The sequence below is a fragment of the Arvicola amphibius genome, chromosome 12, assembly GCF_903992535.2.
Source record: "Arvicola amphibius chromosome 12, mArvAmp1.2, whole genome shotgun sequence".
Classification (NCBI taxonomy): Eukaryota; Metazoa; Chordata; class Mammalia; order Rodentia; family Cricetidae; genus Arvicola; species Arvicola amphibius.
The window spans coordinates 39110033-39121315 of NC_052058.2; the positions used below are offsets into that span (position 1 = coordinate 39110033).

The window sequence follows — 11283 nt, forward strand, 5'->3', positions numbered from 1 at the left end:
CCATACTCAAGTAATATTATTTCCTTTCTAGAATCTTCAGTGGGGTTGAAGACTAGGTAGTTGTTGTGACTTTCCTCTCATGACTTGACCAAGTAATTTTTTATACAAGACTTAAATCATTAGAATAGGATAATTATTGAATATATTATTTCTCATTGTATATAATTTGTATTAGGCTTAGACTCTCTTATTTAAATAAAAGGGGAGGTGTTGTAGGGAATCCTACAACCAGTAGTCTTTAAGTTACACACCCACTTGGGCGTGGCCTCTTTTCTGGCTGTGGAATTTTATAGCTGTTCTTCATTTCAGCAGAGGATATTGATTTGTTAGTCTACCTCTAAAAAATAACCCTCTGTTATTCTCAATTATGAGCTAGCATGGAATTTCTTTTAAGCATCCATCTTCACTCCTTTGAAAAAAAGTGTTTATCTTCTAAGATGAAAGTCATGTTTAAAGTTTTAAATTATTAATTGAAATAAATTATTTTAATTGTGCCAGGATTCTTTATATAAGGTACTGTTATTTCATTTTCTGTAGGACCTCTGCTGTCATAAGTAGTTTGGGACATAAAGCATCTGTTTTGACACCAAATTCATGCCATTTTCACACATACCTATCTGTCCTTCAGCATCTTGGCATTCTCCTACATTGCTGTTTTTGTTTCTTACAGTGAAACTGTCAAGATTGTTAAAATAGGTTCTAAAAAATCACACCAAAAAATAGCTTGAATTTTGCACAACATATCAGTCAACATAGAAATTAATTTTGAGTTTATTACCTTATTTAAAACAGTAGGCTGTTAGTCTAAGAGCCAGTTGTGTTTCATGTGTTCATCTTTAGAACACTGTGTAAAAAGATTTATATATGCAAATAAACACAAAGAACAAACTCTTTGGTGCCTATGATTATTTTGGTTTTTCAATAATTTTGAAATTTGAAATAATTTCTAGACTTTTCAGTGTTACTTCCACTTATTTAGCATTGAGTTTGAGTTTGGCTGTTAATTTTGAAATGTTCACCATTTACTTGAAGAACTTCTTCCTTTATAACAGAACCCAGTCTATGAATAGCTTCTAGGTTCTGTTTTGGGCAGTTTCTCCAAATTTTAAAATGCCATCTTTTAATTACATTCAATATTTTTAAAACTCATTTGATTCTTTTCATTGACCAAAAGGTTACTGAGGAGAGGTTTATTTACTTTTAAAATATTTGGGTGGTTTGGAGGGGGAACTTGGCATTAAGAACACTTGCTACTCTTCCAGAGGACCCCAGTTAGGCTACCAGGACTCAGGTCAGCAGCTCACAACAGTTTGCTACTGTAGCTTCAAGGGGTCTGCCTTCCTCTTTTGCCTTCTATAGGCACCTGTATATACATGGCATACACTCAAACAAACAAACACACACACACACACACACACACACACATATTTGTATATTATACAAAAGTATATATTGAAAAATTTGAAATAATATACTGATTTTCCAAATAAATGTTAATAACCTCCTCTTTAATTAAGAAGAAACACTGTATCATCATTTAAATTTGGTTATGCATATTATCAATTGTTGATGGAGAGAGGGTCCCATTGTTTGTTCTGGCTCCCCAGGTAGCTTACACCTAAAATAACCACACAGAAACTGTGTTAATTAAAACACTGCTTGACCCATTAGCTCTAGCCTCCTATTGGTTAACTCTCACATCTTTATTTAAACCATTTCTATTAATCTGTACATCACCATTAGGTTGTGGCTTACTGGGGAATATTTAGCATGTCTGACCTGGTAGCTCCATGGTGGCTCTTTCCCTCTCCTTTTTTTTTCTCCCAGAATTCAGTTCTGTCTTCTCTGCCTACCTAAGTTCCACCCTATCAACTAGGCCAAGGTACGTTCTTTATTCATTATCCAATGAAAGTAACACACAAACAGAAGGAACTCCTATACCAGATAATCTTGATAAATGTTCTTTTGATGCCTAAAAAAATTTATTTTATATAATGTATCTATCCCTAATCAATATTTGACTCTTTGGTCATTGTTCCTTCAATCTGTTTATTAGCAAGCTCAACACATTTTCAAATGTAACATGTCCTTCTGGGATTTGTATTTCCATTCAGATAACGTTCATATAATGACCTATAAGAAAGACACTTCAAGATATAATCCATTGAAACACTTTCTATGTCTAATCACTCGGTAGTGTCTGTGTGTGTGTGTGTGTGTGTGTGTGTGTGTGTGTGTGTGTGTGAATAACTGATGGTTGACAGACTAAATAGATAGATAAATGAGTACTGCTACTGTATAGTTTTGTCGTTGAAAATCGTTAATTGATAACATGATCAATTCATGGAATCCTCTAGCCAGCTATACAGGCAGCAAGACTGGAGTTTGTATGAGTGGTACTGTGCTTAAAGATTGCATAATATTAAATGGTGTGTGGATGTGGATGTTTTGATATCTCAAGGCAGGGGACATTTGAATGATTTATCTGTCACCCAAACCTAAGGAAAACCTTTGTAGAGAAAAAAAAATTCGCCATGATGACATTTCTCTGGTCAAAACCTTTCAACTTGAGAAAATGTTCCTGCCAAAGTTAAATCAACTTTCAGCATTTTCTAAATGTCAGCTGCTCAGTTAGGAGTCCTAAAGGAGCATGTCCACTGGTGACATCTCCTTCTTCTGGGGACTGCTTTGCCTTTGTCGCTTCGAAATTTATACTGGTACACATTGAATTAAATTTGCTAATTACATTCTGCTTAATTAGAAATTTTTGATTATGAGAACAGTCTCAGAAAGTCATTAGGGCAGCCAGCTCTGTTATTTTATTGAACTAAAGCCCAGTTTCTGCTGGCTAGACAGTTCTAATCAAAGTAGTACTTAGTTAGTGGAGATCCTAGCTAAATTTTATGAAATCAAATTTGAAACTGTCTAACTTTCAGACTTCTATAAATAACATATAACTATATATATATATATATGTGTGTGTGTGTGTGTGTGTGTGTGTGTGTGTGTGTGTGTAGACACATAAATATATAACGAAGTAAAATGAATACAAATTCCATATTGATATAATTTCTAGAAGGTCAGAAAGCAAAATTTGTAGGTGATGTAACATTTCCTTAATTGCCAGCCACAGATGGAATGACAAACTTTTATAACCCTGACATTCTGTAGGAATAAAGCAAGTATACTACAATTTTCACAAAGCATTACTTTCAGTTTACATATTCTCTCCAGTAATTTCATGTTTACTTTGGACTTCCAACTGTCTTTAACATCTAAGTTTTGTACAAATGTTTCATGGAGTTTCCATAATCCTTTTTTATTTAATCTCAGTTTTCAATATGACTTTAAAAGACAGATCCTTTAAGAGACTAGTAAGAAAACTACCCAGACTAACAAGTAAATAAAAGTCCTAGAAAGTATCATGAAGGAGGTATACCTGTAGACATGCACGGAGCACTCGTCAGTACCGAAGACATCTGCTCCTCTCAAGTACACAGGGACTGTTCTCCAGGACAGACTACATGTCAGACCAAAATATAAGCTTCAAAATAAATGAATGCTGAGACCTCTGAGATGGCTCACCAGCTCTTGCTCTGCAAGTCTGAAGCTATGAGTTCAATCCCCAGGTCCTACTATGAATGGAGAGAATTGACTCCACAGAGTTGTCCTTTGACACTCACATGTGGGATATGGCATGTGTACATCTGCACTCACACACACGTCTAACACACTAAATTAAATATATGTATGTATTAAATTAAAATAAATGTATTTTATTTTAAATAAATACATGTATTTAAATACAATAAATGTATATATTAATATTAAAATAAAGTCACTAAAAGCATATTCTTTAACACTTTAATTAAATGATAATAATTATCAATGACAAAACCAGGTAATTCAAATATATAAAAAGTTAATGGCAACCAGTGGTAGTGCATGTCATTGATCCCAGCACTTGGAAGGCAAAGGCAGGGGTATTTCTATGAGATCGAGGCCAGCCTGATCTACACAGTGAGTTCCAACACAGGCTCCAAATCTACACAAAGAAACCCTGACTCATAAAAAAGAAAGAAAAAGAAAAAGAAAGAAAGAAAGAAAGAAAGAAAGAAAGAAAGGAAGGAAGGAAGGAAGAAAGAAAGAAAGAAAGAAAGAAAGAAAGAAAGAAAGTTAATGGTGCAGTCCTCAATAAGCATTTGAGTATAAAATGAAAGAGAAATTAAAAGATGCAAAGAGATGAATAAAAAAATTAACTATAACATCAGAAACTCCAGGTAGGTATCTAGGCAAGTCCTTAAGAGAAAAATTTTCTAGCTCTGAATGCTAATATTCTTGACACAACAGAGTCCTACAACTAATTACTTAACTCTTTGAATTAAGGAAATAAAAATTTGATGAAATCTAAACTCAGAAATTTAAGTAAAGGAAAATATTAAAAGTTAATAAATAAAATAAACTAAAAAGATTTTTAAAAAGGGAACTATCTATGAAATAAAAATGCAGTTTGACAGCATGGCCATTTAGCCCTTCAGTAATAGACTCTCTCAACCTCAAATCAATGCCTATGACCTCTCCAACCATAGACTTTTGACTAGGTTTACAGTACTGGCAATGAATTCATTTCTGTGGAACAGGCCTCTGATGCAGCAAGAAAGCTGTTGGTTACTTCATAACATTCATGCCACTATTACACTGAAGCATTTCTAATAGAGTGTAAATTTTATAAAATGTATATGGATGCTATTCTGCAGAAATGTTTACTCCAGTTCTCTAGATGGCAGTAGAGCAATGAGTTGTTTTCACACATTCAAACACTTAGTCCCTTAAAATGGTTGCCACCAGCTACTAATGGAAAATTCTTTCACTTCCTTGTTGCTGTATCTGAATTCAAGTATTTGTCATCCATGTACTATTAGAAAATTTCTGCATTTTCCCAGTTCCTTTGCTTTTGGTCATTTAGCTTCTGAACCTTAATTTCAACTGATTAGAGATGTAAAGTTGTGCTAAGTATCAGCCTTCTACCTTTGCAATTGTCTTCTCTTTCAGATCTTATCGTCCTAAATCCTGATTATTTTGGCTGCCCCTGAGTTTAATTTGGCCTAATGGTCCATGGCATTCCTGAAAATGCATTTGCCTCCTCATCTCATATATTGGTCTTTTGCCCACTTGTACTTCTACCCATTCTAAGACTAAGGATATCTTAAGAGGTTTACAGAGTCCTGTGAGAAAGAAGGTGGTTTATGCTAGGGTGCATCTTCTGGAATGTGACCTTTCTAATTCTGGCTGCCATGTCAGCTCAATGCTCACATCTTCCAATGTGATATTATTAAATACAAATAACCAAGCAGAATCTATTTTATTATTTTTCTGTATTCAGCAAGGGCATTAATCTCTCCTAGTCTAAAACATTATCCTTAAAATAACATTAGATTTCAGGGCTGGAGAGATGGCTCAATAGTAAGGAGTACATACTGCTTTTGCAGATAATCTGAGTTCAGCTCCCACTACCCACATCAGGTAATTCACAACAGCCTATGACTTCAAGCCTCTTCTTGCATCTATGGGCACATGTACACAAACACAAATTTAAAAATGAATTTTTACCAAATAAAATATCATTGGAATCTATAAAATTGTATGAGGAGAAATTATAAATGTTGCATCAATATACAGTATTAAAGAAAAGCACACTTTCCTGAAAAATATGTTATATGTAGACAAAGACAGTACTGGAAAAAAATTAAGTGAGGCAAAAAAATTGGAAAAATATGCAGTTTGCTATTCTAGAAGTTGTCATGGTGACTTCAAATACAGAACTAAAGAAAATGGGTTGTCCTACTCTTCAGAGTTTTCTTAATCTAAAAAATGAATTTCTTGGAGGCAAGATTGGTTGGTGAGGCAGTCCTCATAGAATTAGTAAATTTAAAAGATGCATTTCAGCAAGGTGATGCTTCCTTAGTTTTCAATGAAGTATCTCTTTTTAAAAAACAGATGGCCTGTTTAAATTATTTAATTATTAATTTTGCCTTAGATTATTTCTGTTCTATTTGTCCAAGCAGTTATTAATGCTCATTAATGCATTGTTTACTCAGGCCAAGTAAGTTCATCATCAGGTTGAAATTAGAACATTCTGGCTCATTATATTTATTCAAGGACTTAATAGGCTTCTTTCTTGATCACAAATAATTTTTAAACCAATCATCTTCTATTTCTTAATATGTGAATAAGTGTTAATTAAAGAAATAATACAGTTCATTAATAGTAAAGTTTAAAAAGTCCCTACAACCGCATAAAAAAACCACTCTTCATATTTAAGCTTCCTTAGAATCTTCAAAGTGTTTAGAATTTTTTGAGACACAATTTCCTATCAAGCTGTTGCTCGTTGTTTATTTAACAACTGCCTTTGCTGGGCTTAGAGTCAACTTGCAACTTTTATAAATTATAATAATACTTCACTGATTCCAGGGCAGCGTATATGAATAAAATATAATTTCAAGTCTTTGTAAATGTGCCTCTTAGGAAGACAAACACACTCTCCTTTCTACATTATTGTTCTTCTAATATGGCATTGAAATGATGGATGGACACTTTTGTTGTACCTCAACAATGTGCTCAACATGTAGAAGACAACATATATACAGCAACAGAAATGACTGATCTCAGCTGTGTAACTTAGTGTAACTTAACACATGCAATGATATAGGGATCTAGGACCTGCTATACCTCATATATATTCATATCTTAGACTTTGTTTACTTTTATTGAAGCAAAATACACAGAAGCAATCTCCACCTCTGACATTTTGTAAGTCACACCATGGCACTGAGAACACCTCATAATTCTCTTCTGCACAACTTTTCAAAATGCCATTTGCAAAAATCACCACTCTACTTTCTGTCTTGATGGACTTCCCTTTTCTCGCTTACATGCTTACATGCACAGAATGTCATTTTGTGTCTTCCTTCTTCCATACTACGTATGGTTTTCAAACGTCATCCCTACTGCAGCATGCATTATAAAGGAATTCAGTATTCTAAGGATGGAGAATACGGCATTGTGTGTATGATGTGCATTTAATTTAAATTTATTCAGTTACTAAGTGGACATTTGGTTTGCTTCCATTTTTGCCTATTGTATACAATGTTATGGCCAATAGTTTGTGAAAGACCCTTTAGAAGCTGTGCAATGGTGGCACACATCTTTAATTCCAACATTCAAGAGGCAGAGGCAGGTGGATGTCTATGAGTTCAAGGCCAGCCTGGTCTATAGTGCTAGAGCCGGTACAGCCAGAACTGCACAAAGAAACCCGGTCTCAACAAACAAACAGAACCCCCCCCCCAAAAAAAAAATCACCTTATGTCAAACAAATTATTTGTTTGTAAATATATGTAGGAGTAGAATAGCTGGGCCATATAGTAATCCTATTTTCCACTATTACCAAAACACCAAAAGGCTTTCCACGGTAAATCAGGTAAAAGCGTCCCTTCCGGGGAAGGGGCACCTTTCATAATGGGCCCCAGGAGTAGCCTGCAAGGAAAGGCAGCAAATTAAGCAGCCAGAGACACAGGATGAGCAGCAACAACTGCATCTTTGTCCCCACACTCAGTTCCAAGGTCAAGTTAGCAGTAGTAGCCACCCTCTGGGGAGAATGTTCCAGTCCCCAAGGGGAGAGGGATTCAACCACAATCGAATGACCAAAGCCTTTCCGTGAATTAAGAGGCAGGCTATGGCCTTGATGGCTCTTTAATAGGTGGTCACATAAACAGATTAATGAGAAGAGCTTCTTCCTCAGCGCTGCTTGCGAGGTGGCTGCCATCTCCGTTGAGGCATCATGGCTGCCCTCCGGCCTCTGGTGAAGCCCAAGATCGTCAAAAAGAGGACCAAGACGTTCATCCAGCACCAGTCAGATCGATATGTCAAGATTAAGCGAAACTGGCAGAAACCCAGAGGTATTGACAACAGGGTGCGGAGAAGATTCAAGGGCCAAACCTGATGCCCAACATTGGTTACGGGAACAACAAGAAAACCAAGCACATGCTGCCTAGCGGCTTCCGGGAGTTTCTGGTCCACAACGTCAAGGAGCTGGAGGTGCTACTGATGTGCAACAAGCCTTACTGTGCTGAGACTGCTCACAATGTTTCCTCCAAGAACTGAAAAGCCATCGTAGAAAGAGCAGCTCAGCCGGCCATCAGAGTCACCAATCCCAATGCCAGGCTGCGCAGCGAAGAGAATGAGTAGATGGCTTGCGCGTGCACGTTTTATTTGTGTTTAAATAAAACCACAAAAACTGCAAAAAGAAAAGTGAGAAGAGAGACTAGGAAAGGAAGCCCAATAGTCCACACTCCAAAGAGTGGTCGGGAGTCCCCTTAAAGCAAGAGGGCCTCAGACAATCCTGGAGAGTAGCCCCAAGAAAAAGTCATCAGTTGCTCTCAGGTTACTCAGACAAGAATGGAACGGAAAGGGAAAGCAGTGTTTGTGGACCAAGTGTGCTGCTTATAGTAAGAGACTTCTCCGGTTTGTTAGGCCACTGCCTATGCTCATACAGTGTCTCTAGATGAAAAGGCCCTGTCAGAGGGTACTTTATTGGTTCTACCTCCTGGGTGGTCAGCCCTTATGTGGAGGCACTGGGACAAAGTGATTTATAATGGGGAGTTTATAACCAGTAAGACAAACAGAGGAAAGAAAATGTAGGCATTGGAAAGAAAGCTAAGGCTTAGAAGATGAAAATAGGTGTCAACTCACCAAAACCAGTTAAAGGGAGAGAACTGAAGATGCCAATGGAGAGTCAGGATTGGGGTGGGAGCCAGGGCAGCAAGCAAGAAAGAAAGCAAGAAAGAAAAATTGCCGAAAAGATGGCAAGAAGGAATTAAAATTGAGCAAAAATAAAAGGCCCATCCACGTTGGGTGCCAGTTGTAGTTTTGTGGGCTTGTTGCTGCTGCCTGCGCTGCGGTCCTGTTCATTTCGGGGGAAGGGGTGGTGGGGGTGAGAAGATGTGGAAGCAGCAGCACAGACTCCAGGAGATTTTAATACAGAAGCTCTTCAATCTAAACAGGTTGGGTTTTTATGGGGTTAGGGAAATTAAACTGCTGCAGGAAAATTTCTGGTTGGTTCTTTGAAACTGGCAGTCACTGTTGGCCTGTTGTGATTGGCTAGGAGCATGAATCATTAATTACCATGCTTTTGGTTTGCTGACAGGTTGTCTTGTCCAACTTTGCTTACTCATTGTGAGTTTTCTTGTGCTTGCTTGTTCTTGGGCTATTATTGCCCTGCCTCAGGTAGCTAGTGCCTACACAGAACCGTCACCATCACCGTCTTTTGTATGGGAAGGTACTCTGCAGGCTACCAAAAAATAAATGTAAATGCCAACACAGGCACAAAAAAAAATGCTGTCCTGCCTGAAAAAGATGCTAGGGTAAAGGTGGCAGGAAGCTTGTGGCAGACTAACAGTTGGGAGAGGCTGCTTATTCATTCCTGGAAGCTCAGACCAAAAATAATCACTCTGAAAACATATTATTTATAATACCGTTTGGCCAATAGCTTAAGTATATCTCTAGCTTGCTTTTATATCTTAAACTAAACTACTTCTATTAATCTGTGTATCAACACGTGACTGTGGTTTCCCGGCAAAGTTCTATCATGTCTGGCTGAGTTGGTAGCTGCATGGCTTCCTGTGACTCTGCCTACTTTCACCCAGCATTTAGTTGAGTTTTCCCCACCTAGCTCTACTCTGCCTTATCACAGGCCAAGACAGCTTCTTTATTCATTAACCAATAAAAGCAACACATTTATAGAAGGACTTCCCACATCATCTCCCCTTTTCTGTTTAAATAAAAAGGAGGAATTTAACTTTAAAATAATAAAATTACATATAACAAAACAGGTATCAAGCAAGAATTACAGTTACAATGTTTATATTTACTTTATCTTTTACCATAACTAAAGAAAACAATAAGTATCTATTCTTCAACTCCAACAAAGACTCCAGAAGGATATAGTATTATCTAAGTAAACAGGAAGTACATTGTAAGTAACTTCCAAAACTCTCGAATTGATAGAGACAGCTCACTACCTGAAAAGTTCCCTCACAAACTAACCAATGTCTGATTTGACTTAAGAACCAATCAAAAGTTTTTGTTTTATGTTATATTTTATTTTGTTATGATTTGTTGTTATCTCTTAGAAGCCTGTTCTTTTCTAAAGAGAGACATAAAGGGAGTGGCTCTGGATTGGATGGGTGGTGATGATGAACTGGAGAGAGTAAAAATATCCTGATTATAGTCTCCTCTCCCTTTCCTCTCTATCAGGATATATTATATGAAAAAGAAATCTGTTTTCAATAAAGGGGAAGGGATAGAAAGAGAAAAACAGTAACATGGTGTGACAATTTTTAGATGTTTTATAATTTTATACTACTTTGAAGTTTTTTAAAATATGTTTTTATTTGAATCAGGAATTTTCTATGTAACAACCCTGGTCATTCTACAACTTACAATGTAGACCAGACTGGCCTCAGACTCACAGAGGTCTTACCTGCCTCTGTCTCTCAAGTCCTGGGATTAAAGGAGCATGCCACTATGCCCAGCCAACTTTAAATTCTTAAAACTATTTTAACCAAGAATTAAGTTCAACTTTCTGTTTATTTCTTCAGCTACACATCATCAAGTTTTCAGGAATGTCATTAGCTCAGACATCATGGCAGATGATGGGAGGTTTCCTTGGACTTTACTTTTACTCATTTCCTAATTCTCTGAGACTGCTGTTACCAAAACATTGTTCCTCAGTGATGGATAAAAGGATGGATGGATGGATGGATGGATGGATGGATGATCAGTAATAATTATGTAGATAGGAAATGAGGAGATCCAAAGGATAATGTTCATATGAATATTTCATCTTTATTATTTTTATAGAATCACAAACAAGAATAGAGAATTTAGAACTTTGATAGTGGTCAAACTAAAATACAGAGAAAATAATATAAAAGGAAATAATGAAGCTCAATGAATATTGTAAAAGAGGAGCAGAAATACTAGAAAGCTAGAGAACTAAGACATCTACTATGAGATCATATCTTCAATATTTGTCAAGGAAACTGCACCCATATTGTCTCAAAGATATGATTGTTTAAGCCAGCCCTGAAAACATACTAAAATGGATTACAAAGAGGAATTTATCCCATAAATTCATTCCTGAAAAATGACCTCATTAAACATGCCAACATGTTGAAATCTCCCAAGTTTGTATCCCTAATTAAGAGCTACAGGCAATTAGTTGCT

At 36.5% G+C, this 11283-nt stretch overlaps 1 pseudogene; it reads left to right on the plus strand.

The window, feature by feature from the left end:
• Positions 1–7837: 7837 nt before the first annotated feature.
• On the plus strand, positions 7838–8244 carry LOC119827813 (annotated as a pseudogene).
• Positions 8245–11283: the final 3039 nt, after the last annotated feature.